The sequence below is a fragment of the Grampus griseus genome (assembly GCF_964374135.1).
Source record: "Grampus griseus genome assembly, chromosome: 14".
NCBI classification, from domain to species: Eukaryota; Metazoa; Chordata; class Mammalia; order Artiodactyla; family Delphinidae; genus Grampus; species Grampus griseus.
In genome coordinates, this window is record NC_139008.1 from 67,989,267 (window position 1) to 68,000,659 (window position 11,393).

Sequence of the window (11,393 nt, forward strand, 5' to 3'; positions counted from 1 at the left end):
CTAAGAAGCAGCCTGGATGCCGCATCCCTGCCCCTGTGGGCTGGGCGTACTCGGGCGTGGGAGCACAGGTACTTAAGGAGAAGGTCGAGATTGTCCTCCAAGGTGACCTTCTCCTCTGAGATGCCTCTCAGAACCCACAAAGGACCCCGTAGAACCACACACACTGAGCCCTCACTCCAGGGTGGGCTCCTACACCACGCTCGCTGTACGCCAACACCTCTTGCGGACTTAGACCTGCATGGATTTTTGTCTGTGATTCCCAGCCCTGAGGAGAATAAAAAACATAGCACCCCTATCAAGGGGCAAGTTTTCCTTTTTTTCCAGGAAAAAATTGCTTTGAGAATGGCCCTATGATGTATAGTGGACAGAACTGGAGAAGAAGCCAGGGGAGCTCTGTGGCCTTGGGCAAGCCTCTTGCCCTTTCTGAGCCCTTGTGAAAGAGGAGAGGATTGGGCCTCGGTGAAGGGGAGCAAGCACTGTGGCCAGGAACAGCCCCAGAGGGGACTGGAAAGAGGAAAAGCCTCTCCCTTCACAGTGCCCATATTTTAAATATTGCTTTGGACAATCATGTCATTTTGTAAAATGGTATTTAAGTTCTGTTTGAACATTAAGGGCATAAGTTACATGTCACTTTTACTTCATTCAAGTTTTTTTCTCCCCAGTCTAGCTCTCAGTGGTGTTGTCCTTCCAGTGAGCTAACATGGGAGCTTGGTGATGAGGACGTCTTGCTGTGTTTCTCAACGTGGTCTGTTCACACCTTGAACCTGCAGCCACCCAGAGGGGCCAGGAAGAGAATCAGAGGGGGAGGGTTGGAGTCATGACGACAGTTGTTGAAGGGCAGGGGGCTGCAGGGGCAGCTTCTCTGGGCTCCTGTCCCACCCCTCTCCTATGGTCCCAGGTCTCTTCCTCCTCTTTCCGCTACCCTGGGTCTGTCTCCTTGGGACAGGTGAAGCCTCATTCATTCAACAATGAATTTATTAAGCCCTTCATATATGCCAAGAGCTTTATAAGTTTAATCTTCACAGTAATCCAGGTCTTCATTTGTGTTCCCCCAGAAGCAGACCCTGAAATCATGATTCAAGGGCAAAGAGTGATCCCAGGAAACACAAGGGAGTGAGAAGTTAAGAAGGGGCGGCAGCCCATAAAAGGATGCATCATCAAGCAAGTTACCACTGTGGGCACCAGAGCTTAATTCTCCTGGAGAGCTCTGAGAAACAATGGAGAAGATACTCATCAGTTACCCACACCCAGAGGGCAAGGGACCTGGGTATTTATTCGTCAGCTCCTGTGAGTGATTGGCTGAGGGCTCCTCCTGACGAGTGTGGGCATTTTGTTCCCTGGCACTTCCAGCCAGCATGAGCACAGGCATAGTTTGCTCCGGTAGCCAGAGATAGCCCTCAGGTAAAGGGATGTAGATGCTGGCAATTAGAAGTTAACCACTGGACACTGAAATGGTAGGTGATGAAAGGATATTGCTGGTGCATTGATAGTACCTGCTTGACCCTGTAAGGTGATGACGTTGATGGTGATGATAATGGGTGTGATGGTGAGGATGGTGATGTTGTTACTTCTGCTGCAGCTGCTGATATTAGTGATGATGATGGTGATGATGATGGTGATGGTGATGACAGTGATGATACCAAGAGTTTTATAAACTTAATCTTCACCATAATCCAGTGTTTTAGTTTGAGTGAGGATGTGAGGACGGCAGCTAATGGTCACTAAGCACTAAGTATGTACCAGGTGCTTTACATATGTTAACTCCTTTAATCCTCACAACAATCTTCTGAAACACAGTATTATTATGGCCAATAAATGACAGGATTCAATACCAATGCAGGTTAGTCTGGTGTCAAGATGCAAGCTCTTAACTATTTTAGACTACAGATCCACACTATTTTGCCTTAAATATCTATATTTTAAACTATTTTCATGATAATCACTTTGTCAGTCTCCGCTTCTCTCTCCCCACCTCCCACAATGCAAACACCCTCAGAAGCAGAAAGAGGGAACCAAGAAAACTTAGTGAGGAGGGATCGACATTAATCCTAGAACTGCTGGCAGGGCATTTGGAGATTGTAGCAGGTTACGAGCCTTTAAGTGGTCTCAGTTTCCCCAGCAGCCACATTCGAAGAGCATAGAATGGATAGAGCTTGAGTTTAGCCCAGCAGTAGACCCAAAGTCCTGTGAAATAGGTATTACCATGGTCCCATTTTACATATGAAGGAATTGAAGTTCAGAGACGCTAAACTATGTGTCTAAAGTCACACTGAGAGTGAGAATCTTGGATGCCCGATTCCAAATCCATTGCTTTTTCAGCCACACCACAAGTGCCTGAAGCAGGAACAGGACCTGGTAGGTGCTCGTGGGAGAGGACAGTCAGGAGCAGACACAGGGAGATTGGGCACATTGTCCATGTGGGGCTCAGCTAGAGTTGCTGCTTCTGTTCCTCAATTCCTCCCTGCCTGCTGCAAACCACCTCCAAGCCCTGTTGGATCTCCCACCAAAATGTACCCCAATCCCCCCCCCACTTCACTCCTTTGATCCTACTATCATCCTAGTCCAAGCCTCTGTCATCTAGATGCCTTTGATGATGATGATGATGGTGGTGATGGTGATGGTGGTGATGATGATGGTGATGATGGTGATGATGATGGTGGTAGTGGTGATGGTGATGATGATGATGGTGGTAGTGATAATGATGGTGGTGATGGTGGTGATGATGTTGGTGATGGTGTTGGTGATAATGACAGTGGTGGTGATGGTGGTGATGATGATGGTGGTGGTGGTGATGGTGATGATGATGACGCTGGTGGTGGTGATGGTGATGGTGGTGATAATGATGGTGGTGGTGATGTTGATGGCAGTGGTGGTAGTAGTGGTGATGGTACAAAGTCTCAGTGGCTTCCATGCCTTTTAACTACTCTCTCTCCTTGCCCTCCTATCTATCCTCTGTATAGCAGCCATAGTGACGCTTGTAAAACAAAAATTCAATTCTACTAAAAGCCCTCTTACTGAAAACCTTCCAGAGGGATCCCACACCACTTAAAGTAGTATCCCAACTCCTTACCCTGGCCTATGAGGTCCATCCATTGTCTCTGATGACACTTCACCCACGCTGCCTGTCACTTTGCAGAGCCAGCCACATGAGCCTCCTTTCCATTCCTCAGACATACCAGGTTCATTCCTGCTTTTGGGCATCTGCACGTGCTGTTCTCTCTGCCCAGAACATTCTCCCCTCAGTTACTCTCACAGCCAGCTTCTTTCACCTCCTGGTCTCAGCTCACATGTCCCTTCCTTCCAGAGGTCTTCTCTGACCCCTTTGAACTGTTTGAAGTTGCTTCCTCTCTCTCTCTCTCTCTCATCACCTTAATTAATTTTCTTCCTAGAATTTATCATTACCTGAAATTATCACATTTAATTAGTTTTTCCCCATCTGTGACCCTGACTAATATGTAACCCCGGGCTTCCCTGGTGGCGCAGCAGTTGGGAGTCTGCCTGCCGATGCGGGGGACGCGGGTTTGTGCCCCGGTCCGGGAGGATCCCACATGCCGCGGAGCAGCTGGGCCCGTGAGCCATGGCCGCTGGGCCTGCGTGTCCGGAGCCTGTGCTCCACGGCGGGAGGGGCCACAGCAGTGAGAGGCCCATGTACCGCAAAAAAAAAACCACCAAAAATGTAACCCCATGAAAGCAGAGACCATGTGGGACTTTGCTCACCTTTGTGGATATAATGGTGCATAGTAGGTGCTCAGTAAAAATCCACTGGATGAATGAACAGATACACGAATCCCTCTCTGCTCCTCTATTTCCTCCAGAAACTGTTGTCCTCACTACCTGACTTAACTCTACCTTCCTGGTTTGATGTGTGAAAATGAGGAAATGACCTATAGCAAGTGCTCATTCAGGGTTGTCATTATTATTATTAATTATCAACAAGAGCCAGGCAGCCTGAAATGGTGAGTGATGATATTATCTCCCCCATGGTTCTCAGCACCTGCTCTGGTCCCATGGCATGCTTCACCCCCTCATTAACAGGGTTGGGATCCCAGGGAGCTGTGTGGTAGGAGGGACAATCCTCTAACCTTAGCAAGAGGAGGGGCATGTGCTTCGGTGGGTGCCGGGAGCCCAGGTCTGGCTGTGTTAACTTTGTACTCAGAGAGGGCCACCAGCCATCAGCGGAGGAGGCCAGTTTAATCACATGTTAGTTTCCCTATTCATCTTCAGCGCTATCCAAGGGCTCACCTTTTCCCACCCTGTGGCATCATGGTGACTGATGATCTCACACCAGCCCTGCTGCTGGGTTAGCACAGCTCACAGAGGGTGCCCAGCTTCTGCAGGCTCTTTGCCGGCTGGACTTGGGCCGAGGTCATGTTTCTTTTAAGGTGCCTTGTTATGGACTGAATTCCATCCCCCACTCAAACTCATATGTTGAAGCCATAACCCCACAAGGTGACTGTATTTGAAGATCCGGTTTTAAGGAGGTAAGTAAGGTTAACCGAGGTCAGAACCCTAACCCTGATCCCATAGGACTGGTGTCCTTATAAGAAGATGAGACACTAACATGCTCTCTATATCTGTGGGCACACAGAGGAAAGGCCATGTGAGGACACAGTGAGGAGGCAGCTTTCTGCGAGCCAGGAAGAGAGTTCTCACCAGAAACCAAATTTTCTAGCACCTTGATATTGGACTTCTAGTTCCCAGAGCTGTGAGAAAATAAATGTCTGTTGTTTAAGCCCCCAGGCTGTGGTATTTTGTTATGGCAGCACAAACAGACTAAAACAAGCCCTTGCAGCCTCCAGTTTCTGAGAGGGAGGAGGGTGGGATTTGGAAAGACGCCCTCCAGTGGGAGCATTTCCTTTGGCAAATGGTGAAAATGACCCCTGAGCAGAGGAAACGTCTCACCTGTCATTCAGGTGAGTGCTTCCCCAGGAGGGGCAGTGCTTACAGGGTGTCACCCTGGGCTGGCTGGTAGATGGGGCTCCAGTCCAGCTCCATGGGGCTGCAGGTAACTTGCCCAAGAGAAAGATTCATCTGCTGTTTCTACACCACAGAGGGTGGGGAGGATGAAATGAGGGAGTCTGCAGTCACTCGCCAATGACATTCAATGCCAGCTAGAGCGCAGCGCTGGGTTAGGCTGGGGCGAGAGTAGTAAACCATCAGGGAGGGTCCCAGGGCTCAGGGAACTCACAGACGACTGAGAAACACACACTAAGTTAGAAACAAAATGATCTCACATCATGATAAAATTCAGAGAAAATGAAGCAGAGAGAGAGAGATGGGGGAGGAGAGAGACAGAGAGAATGCAGGGGGTGGGAACATGGGTGGATCTTTGTTTCGAGTGGCCAGAAAAGGGTCTTAGATTTGGGGCCCCTAGGAGCAGACTCTGAGCCAAGTATTTGGGAGGTGGTCTCAGGAAGACCCAGTGAGAGTAGAGACGTGAGATGGGGAAGGGCTGGAGCCGGTGAAGGGTGCATCAGTGAGCGCGTAAGAGCCGTGGGCTGCTGGGGCTCAGTGCTGCATGGATTTCTGGGAAAATGTGTAGTTATACCTCTAATGCAGGCCAACCCAGGAGTAAAGAAGATAGGGCATTATCCACCAACTCGTCCTTGATGGGTTGAGTGCCATCCCAGGAGTGTTAACTCCCTGCCTGGTCCACCAGTACTACAGGTACACAGACTGGGCACCTTCCTGTGCCAGAGAAAGATCTTGCGCAGAGAGGCCGAGGTGCTTGCAATCGGAAGCCGTGGTGTGTGTGCCAAGGGGCGTGCGTGGAGACAATGTGCACGGAGTGTCTGCTGCTGAACACCTCTCTGAGGAGGTGACAATGTAACTGACACCGAAATGAGGAGAAGGGGCCAGCCATCAGAAGAGCTGGGAGAAGAGGTTTGCAGATAGAGGGAACAGAAATGACTCAGCCAGGGCCGTAGTTGCTGGAGCATCAGGGCAGAGAGGTTGTCTGGGGCAGCTGGGCTAAGGGATGGATCAGGCTCCCTCCCTGAGATTCCCCAACCCCTCCCCCACCCCTTTACCCAGGCCCCTCCCCCGTTTGTCCTCACCTACAGCAGAGTCACTCCACACCTGTCCCCTTGCTCCTCTGCTCCCCATGTTGGCACCACGTTTTCTGAACTTACTCTGTCTTCTCTGGCCCCAGAGCCTTAGCTTGTGCTTTTCCCTCTTTTGAGAATGCACTTCCACCCCATTTCTGCCTGCTGAAAATTTCCAACATGCAATCAGCAAAAATGTCTACTGAGAGACAGGCACTGGAGATGGAGCGTTGAATAATCAACAGAGACCTTCCTTTCAGAGTTTACCGGTCTAGTGAAGGAACAATGATGTTAAAATAACTCAGCCCACAAATTGCTATTTGTTACTTACCATTGTATTGCTAATTACAGTTGTGGGGAGTGAAAGGAAAGAGAGGGGAAGTGGACTAGGTCTGAAGTTTCCCAGGAGGCTGAAAGACGAACAGGTGAGAGGTGGAAGGGCCCCCTGGGCAGGAGGGGGTGTGTTAGCCGCTGAGCGGAGGAACTTAGCGTGGAGGAGGCACTGAAAGGCTGACGTGGCTGGAGTTGAGAGAGGGCAAGGGGGCAGTGGGCAGACAGGGCAGGGATGGGAAATGGATCCAAAGAAGTTTGGGAAGACTGGAAGGGTTTAAATCTACCAAACCACCGGCCTGGAAATTCTGAGACTGCCCCCAGGTTGGCTCTTAGCAAAACTAAATATGGCCCCACACGCCCCTGTCTGTTGGTCTGCTCTGGGATCTGGTTGGTGTCCCTCACTGCCCCAGGCCCTCTCAAGGGGTCTCATATATTCTTCGAGGCCTTCATTCAAGTCCCTCCTCTCGGAGAAGCCTTCTAACCTTGAAATCAGAATAGATCTCGCCCCCCACGTCCTCCCCGCACTTGGCCCTTGGCTCTCAGGGGCCCTGGTGTGAAGGTGAACATTCCTCTGGCTGCCGCTGGGGGAAGGGCAGCCCAGGCTCTGCGGGGATGAGGATGGGAGGGTGCTGCCTGGTACCTGGCTGTGGGCAGGTGACTCTCCCCCTGCACGTCCCGGGATCCACACCCCTGCCTGCCCCTCACGCCTGGATTCTGTAGGATACGTGCAATTACGATCTATAAGGGACTTCATCCATAGACTGCGGGTGGCGGGGAGGGGTGATCTCCTGTCCTGATGTTCAGGTCTCGGTGGGGAACAAGCCAAGATCCACTGCTGTGCTTTGCAAGTCCCTGGAACCAGGGCTAGGGTGGTAGAAACGAAAAACGATTCCTGGCAAACCCATCCTGCTGCCTCCTGCCCCCTCCGCGGGCTGCTCAGAGGGTGGGAGATGCCTTCTATTGAGAACCCCTCTTTCCACACCAGCCACTTTACGTTCTGGGAGAGGGGAAGGGGAGCCACTTTCATTGTCCCTGAACGTTGACTGGCAGGAGGCCCAGGGAGGGAGCTCCTCAATAGGGAATCTGCAGCTGCCTGTCTTTAAGGTAAAATTACCGTAATTACTCCAATTACCAAATCCATCAAGAGCTTTGGACTGAGGAGGCCGGGTGAACAATCAGTTCTGAGGAGTGTGAGTCATGGGGTTGGAGGCACAAAGTGTAGGAGGGGGCAGCAGTTGATGTTAGACCAGGCTCTTGATTGGGGTGGGGGTGGGGAAATGCAGAGAAATCATGATTAGCCAAGACCCTGCTTTGCTGCCTCAGTGAGATTTTTCTCCTATATTGGAAAGAAAATTTTTTAAAAACCCTCTCTCTGGCTTCTCCTTTCACAGAACCCTGCACCCTGTGGCCAACTGACTTTGTTTGTCTTTACCTCCTATGAGAGTTAAAAGAAACAAAACAAAATAAAACAAAAAAAACCAGCTGGCATCTCATACGCTCTTGCTGTGGGCCAAGCCCTGTGCAAAGAGCTTTTCAGCTTTCATCCCTTCCAACCTCATGGAGCAGGTTTACTCCAGTTTTACAGATGTGGGCGTTGTGCCTTTCCTCGTGGCTTAGATGGTCCAGACACCAGACCCTGGGCGTGGTTTGCTTCTGTGCGCCTCAGCCCTGTCGCACCTGGTAAATCTGCTCTTGGCACGTAAGAGATATTTGGTGAAGGAAATGGAGTATGAGGCTGGCAGGTTGGGTGGGTTACTGGGAAAATCACCTTACTGGTCAGGCCCCCTTAAACCACCCCAACTCCTGCCTCCCTTCTCCATCCAGCTTACAGCCTGTGCTTTGGGGCCTGGAGCTCCTGGTAGGGCTCACTCAGCCTGGAAGACGACCATGACCCCTGGGCCCACCCACTTAGACAGAAGGGTCACCCTGATCACCCATGAAGATGATTTCAATGCTGTGGAGTTGTGTATATTTTACCACTACTCAAAATGTACACATAACATAAAATCTACCATTTTAACCATTTTTAGGTGTGCAGTTCAGTGACATTAAGTACATTCACGTTGTTGTACAACCATCGCCACCATGCATCTTCAGAATGTTTTCATCTTCCCAAACAGAAACTCCGTACCCATTAAATAGTAACTCCCCACTCCCCTCTCCCTCCAGCCTCTACCAGTAACCACCGTTCTATTTTCCGTCTCTATGAATTTGACTCCTCTAGGTACCTCGTGTAAGTGGAATCATACAACATTTGTTCTTCTGTGTCTGGCTTATTTCACTTAGCAGGATGTCTTCAAGGTTCATCCATGTTGTAGCATGTGTCAGAATTTCATTCCTTTTAGAGGCTGAATAATGTTCCCTGGTATGTATAGACCACATTTTGTTTATTTGTTCATCCATTGATGGACATTTGGTTGTTTCCGTCTTTCGGTTATTGTGAATAATGCTGCAATGCACAGGGGTGTAAAGTATCTGTTTGAGTCCCTGCTTTCAGTTCTTTTGGGTATAGACCCAGAAGTGGAATTGCTGGATCATACAGTTATTCTATGTTTAATTTTTTAAGAAACCATCATACTGGTATATATATTTTTTACCACAATTTAAAAATACCCCCCAAAATGATGTTAACTGTTACATGATTATTTCCGCCACACGCTGAATAAAATGGACATTCCAAGAAGGGGCACCCTCTGCTACTCTGCCAGACGACTCATATACCTCTTTGAAAAGCGTGGCTATCATTCATTCATTTATTTACTAATTCTGCAAATATTGGCTGGATACCCTGTGTCAGGGACCCTGCTAGATTCCAGGGATATAATGATGAGGAAACTGGACACAATCCCAGACTCCAGGGCTTACAGCCTGGAGGGGAGGCAGGCCTCAGAGGCATCAAAGGCCCAGAGCCATTCTCAGAGCCCAGACCTAGAGGCAGTGTCTCAGCCCGCAGCAGGGATGCTGCTTGGTGGGCTGGCCCAGACCCTGGTGTCCCTTCTCTTCCCTAGGTCTCAGGTCTCTCATTTGTGAAATGGGGATGATCAGTCCCCCCTCCCCACTTTATTGGCGTGGCAAGATGGGACTCTCTTCCTCTCATTTTCCTTCCCCATGTGTGAGATCAGTAAGAGAATTATCATGCCCATTTTACTGACAAGCAGACTGAGGTTTAGTGAGGCAGAGCCAGTCCCGTGCCAGCCCTACTGAGTTCTCAGCAGGGTCTTTCACTGGACAGTCTCCCTCTGTGGATCTTCTCTCCAGTCCCCAGTCTTCCTCAGCCTGTGGGGCACTGACCACTCCTCCAGCTGGGCTCCTGCTGAAGGTGTCTGAGGGCAAAGACACTGGGGCTTTGCAGGAACCTCCCAGGGCATCTCCCCCTGATTTGCTTCGTTCTACCTGGCATGGAGCACTGGGCTCCAGCTGAGGCATCAGTTCCCACAGTTCTGGAAGTTGGAAGTCCAAGATCAAGATGAGGCAGGTTTGGTTCCTCCTGAGGTCTCTCTCCTTGCCTTGCAGATGGCTGCCTTTCTGCTGCATCCTCACATGGCCTTTCCTCTGTGTGTGTGCATCCCTGGTGTCTCTTCCTCTTCTTATAAGGACCTCAGACTTTTATGACCTAACTTAACCTTAATTACCCCCTTAGAGGCCCTATCTCCAAATCCAATCACATTGGGGGTTAGGGCTTCAACCTCTGAAATTTGGGGGCGACACTTGTGGACACAATTCAATCCATAACAACTACTCAGAAACTAAAAGGAGGAAATTAATGATAAATAAGAGAAGCCAGACACAAAATGTATACACTGTGTGATTCCCATGATACAAAATGCTAGAAAGGTCAAAACAAGTCTATGGTCATGGAAAGCACATCTGTGGCAGCTGGGGCTGGAGGGATGGGTGGGAGAGTCCGTGGGGGGCTTGACTGCAAAGGAGCAAGAGGGAACTTTCTGGGGTGATGAAAATGTTGCATCTTGATTGGGGTGGTGGCTGTCTGGATGTATACATTTGCCCAAACTCACTGAACTGTACACTGAAAATGGGTGCGTTTTATTCTATGTACAATTATGCCTCAATAAAACAACAAATTAAAAACCCTACTTCAAAGGGTTAAAAATAAGGTTCAAGTTAGGTGGTTGTTCAGAGTAGATGAGCTAACTGCCTGCAAAATGCTTAGATAGGAGTCTGGCACAGAGTAAGTAAATGGTAACCATGGTAACCAGAAAACAAAACTTTTGCTCATAAGTGGGGCAAGAGAGAGAAATAAACACAGAGGGCACACGTGGGAGGGGAAGGGGAGGGGGATGAGGGGAGAGGAAGAGCAGACAAGCAGGGGCTGTGAACTTGGTTCCCTGAGATCATCGCTCCCTGCTGACCCAGGGGAGGAGCCCCCATCACCTGTCAGCATCTTCTGGGCCCCGGGGACCAGCCACCCACAACTCAGCCCCTGCTCTGTCCCCAGCCTGCTTTTCTTCATTCATTCATTCATTCCTCCTCTGAACATACACACTGGACCACTACCCAGTACATCAAAAGGCATCAATAGCTGCTTGTATTTACTGAGTGCGTTTTGGGTGCAGGACACTGCTCAGCACTGGACATTTTATGTTGAACCAAATGAAAGAGCAGATGTTTGACAGGTTTTCACTCCCAGAAACGGCAGCTTACTGTGGTTCAACCAGATACATGTTCACGTTCCATCCTCTGTAGAGGAGATACTGTAATTCTCCCCTTTGCGGCTGAGAAGAGTGATGTTTGGGAAGGTGAAGTGGCTGGCCCGAGGTCCCACAGCTATAAGTGGCTGGATTTGAATGCAGGTCTGACTCTGAAACCCTTATGTTACATGTTCCTTGCCCTTAAAGAGCCAGTCTAGTGGGGAGATGAACACATTAAGCATGTCTCCCTAGGTCTCCCCGCTGAGGATCTCCCCTGAGTCCCCAGACAGGCTGCCCCCTGCTCTTTAGACTCTGGGTATGAGAGTCCTTGGTCTTCTGAGGATGCCAAGGCCCTACCACGCCTGAC